The following is a 4377-nucleotide window of genomic DNA, read 5'->3' on the forward strand; positions in this document are numbered from 1 at the left end:
CAGTCAAACACTGATAGTAACTATCATGTCAAATAACAACCTTCCTTTGGGCCGATTTATTATTCACATGAAACCGAACAACTATCACATGTTTACCACCACAAGTGCATATGTAATTATATTAAATATTAACCTTCCTTTGGGCCGATCAGTATTCATATAAATCACATATACCCAAAATCCTTTTGTATTTCAAAATAAAATTAATTTCAATAAAAGAGGTCACTTTGGCGACATTTTATTTCAATTAATCAATTTTTAAAATACATATAACCTTATCATTATTTGAATTAATGAAAATTTAACCTTAACCGAATAAATCTGAACTGAAAAAAAAAATCGGAAATTCCGTACGGGTCGGGTCGGGTCGGCCCGGATCCGTACGACCCGACCCGAATCAGTATTTGTTTTTAAAAAAAATAATCCGAATTTTTCGATTTTCCTCTAAAATATTTTGTTGAACAAAAACCGGAAGGAAAATCGAAATCTTATACCAAATCTTTAAAATTTTACAACTAAATCTTTTTACCAAAACTGAAACTTTAAAAGATTTGGTTTTCAACCAAAATATTTTCCAGATCTGAAACCATATCAAAAATTTTCAGATCTAAACGAAAATAATTTTCAGATCTGAAACCGTATCAAAAATTTTCAGATCTAAACCAAAATAATTTTCAGATCTGAAACCGTATCAAAATATTTTCATATCTGAAAACATATCAATATATTTTCCAGATCTGAAGCCATATCAAAAAAAAATTTTAAAAAAAAATTTATTTTATTTTTTTTTCAGATCTGGATCCAAATAGTATCCAAAAACTTTAAACAAATCTCAATGATTCAAACATGAATGGCTCTGATACCACTTGTTGGGGAAAACTCATAAACCGCAGAATCCATCATGATAAATCATCAAGAATTTGACTGAAATCTTAAGCGGAAGCGTACTTGAAGCCATAATCCTGAATTCTTTAAAACGTGTCTTGATCTTCCAGATATACGCGCTCTTTCCTTGAGAGAATCCTTTAGTTTCTCTTCAGAACTATTTTCTTAATGGGGGAGAGAATAGTGAAAGTGACAACGCGAGATCTGGGGACCATGACCCATATTTATAGATAATGTTTATCAATATCTTCTGATATTTCTGTTTTAGCCCATCATAAAAACAGAAATTACACTTATGTTTCTACACATTAAAGGCCCACAGCCCATTAGATACATTAAAGCCCAACAACCCGAAACATTAATTGATCACTTTATTTTGGGCTTAACTTAATAGACAACCCACAATACATAATTATTCATATATAAGCCCATATAAATAAATTGATCCAACATCATTACATGAAATTAATTTATAAACTCTTTTATAAGCTAGGGTTGGCAACTTTTCCCACGGATTTGGGGCTCTGCGGGGAAAACCCGAAATGGGGATGGGGATCTCCGATTTTTTTCGGGTTTGGGTTCGGGTTCGGGGATTTTTTTAAATCCCCGATGTAATTCGGGGCGGGTATGTGATTACTATCTCATCCCCGAAATCCCCGAACCCGCCCCGAAAATAATATCAATAATAAAATAATAATATTATTAATATTAATAATATAATAATATTATTATTTTTTAAAATATTAATAATCTTATTATTATTAATATTATCTCTAATAATAATAGATAATAATAAGTTTTGGTTTGAGAAAATCTCCGAATTCGTTATCGTCTTGCAATATTAATATTTTTGAAACGGGGATGGGGGCGGGGATGGTAAGTTGATCCCCGAAGTTTCGGGTTTGGGGATTCCCCGAACCCGAAAAAACGAGGATTGGGGCGGGGATGAGGATGGAGATGGAATTCGGGGATGGGGATGGGGATGGCAAACCCGCCCCGGCCCCGGCCCATTGCCATCCCTATTATAAGCAATATGATAGTGTCTGCAAGAACATTAAGTTATGGTTAGCGTAAAGTATAGATTTTCAACTCATATATCCGAATCGAATCTACAAGCATTGATATATCGAGAGTTGCAAACGGATTCAATAACGATGTGATGTATCTTTGAGCAAAACAGTGACATGGTATATGCAACCGAGGAAACCACTTTCCAAAATGCAAATGTTTTACACTGACCAGGGATTCTTTATACTATTAATTCATCAGATCATATATGATATCTTCACATGTGGGTGGCTTGTAAATCCATGATTACAATGCATTGACTCTAATGTGATTCGAAACTATACCCAACCTCGCCACCTGATTTCTCTTTATAGAGTCGATAAACGGATCGAAGTGTCAGCTAGTACGTAGAGTATCCACGTTATCTCGATTCAAATGATTAATGGTGTACAATCATAACTATAGAATTTTTCACTCGACAAATGATAACCACTTGGAAAGTTCTAGGGAGGGTTGTTCAGTGCACCATCAAATAATCATCCATCAGTATGAATGAACCTCTACATGTCCTTACCAATGAAACATGACGTTTATATCACACATGCTAGTCTCAAACTTGAGAGAAATTTATCTTTATTTTAGGTAGCTGAATTGACTAGGAACAAGTTTAGAATTTACAACACTTCTTAATGAGTTTCATGATCTTACGTTGAGAGACAGACTTCATGATACCTATTATATATTCATAAATTTTATATATGCAGCTTGCATGAGTATATAAATAAAGCAAATGACATAATTGAATAAAACCGTAAAATATTATTAAATAAAGATTATTTTAAATAAGAGTCAATAAAGCCCAAACCACAAATTAGCTCACTGAAAACCTAATCGAACATCAAAAAGGCTAATTGTATTCGGATCATCAACTCCCACTTGCTCAAATTTTTGGGAAAAATGATTTGTAACATGCATATATTTGATATAAGCCAATAATCTTTTTTAAGATTGCAAAAACTAACTCGAATTCAATGAATAGTAAGCAGTGATGGAGCCAAGAGGGCGGGTGGGTGTAGGGGTGGTATACTGTACCGTACCGTACCGAAAATCCTATACCATACCGAAAATTACGGTATAAGAAATTTCATACCGATATCGTACCGAAAATTTGGCAAACCGCGTTGGTCCACTGCAGAACTAGCTTTGAGCGATCAAATGATAGAGCCAAAGGTAAATTACTTTCGAAGATAATAAAAATAGAGAGTAGCCAACATATGTGCTAGTCATTGTTTGAGTCATAGTTTTTATCTGTATTGCATGTATGGTTCATTTGTTTTCCACGGGTTTAAAAAATTTTCAAGTTGAAAAAATCAATTTTTGATATTTATCCAACCATTCACGTGCATATCTGTATATTATTGGACCTATTACATGACTTGACTTCATTGAAAAAATTAACCATAGTGTTGATTTTATTTACCACGTTTAATTAGAAATATTGGTGTCACACATTGATTTTCAAAATTATAAGGATACTGAAACAAGGAAGAGATGAAGAAAGAGTGCTTCTGCAATGGCAGAGCTAGAATTATGAATCTATTCGAATTAGAATTTTAAACTATAGAATTTTTTAATACTTTTTGATTGAGTCGTCCGAACTAATATCAAATTAAGCCAAAATTATATATATAAACTGCTTATTTGTGGCTTCGCTAAGAACTTAAAAATAAAAGTTAAGATGTCAAATGGAAAGGAGTTTATCCTAATTATTTAACAATACATTATGATATCGCTTAGTTTGTCACGCCCCGAGACCGGGATTAGTCGACATCGGCGTTGTTTTACAATCACACAATAGAAAACAACAAGACTGTAGTACAGTATAAACCAAAAACCAGTTTATTACTCATAATCAATCATAGAATTGTCTTTACAACGTAGATTCTTAAAATGATAAAAATATGCGGAATCGTTAAAACTGAATCAAAAGTTTAAACTTAACTAAAATCTTGAAATCTTGAATCTCACCAGCCCCAAAACTGGTATGAATCTTCGTCCTCAAGCTGTTCTTCGGATTTATCTAGGAGGGGAGAGTAAGGGGGGAGAGTGATATGGTTGTCACTCAGTAAGCGGGGGCCGTTCGAGCACATATATAACAAATACACATGAATTTCGAAAACCACATAACTTGCATAACGTAATTCATATCGCATGCGTAACATTGACCAGCACTGAGATTCATCTACTTTCTATGGTTTACTGATATCAGTCCCTAATTTTTACTTCTCTAAGGGACGAGGCCGTATAGCGGTTATATCCCCCACCGCGTAAGGTTACGTCATGGTTGGGATTCCTACCCATATCCAGTCGACTCCTCACAGTGCTCAAAACCATATGACAATCAACACAAGAAAGAAGTAGGAGAAGAATGTACTCGATCGTATTTTCAAAAACGAATAAGATAATATGCATAACGAGATTTAA

Source organism: Primulina tabacum, chromosome 11 (assembly GCF_025594145.1).
Source record: "Primulina tabacum isolate GXHZ01 chromosome 11, ASM2559414v2, whole genome shotgun sequence".
NCBI classification, from domain to species: domain Eukaryota; kingdom Viridiplantae; phylum Streptophyta; class Magnoliopsida; order Lamiales; family Gesneriaceae; genus Primulina; species Primulina tabacum.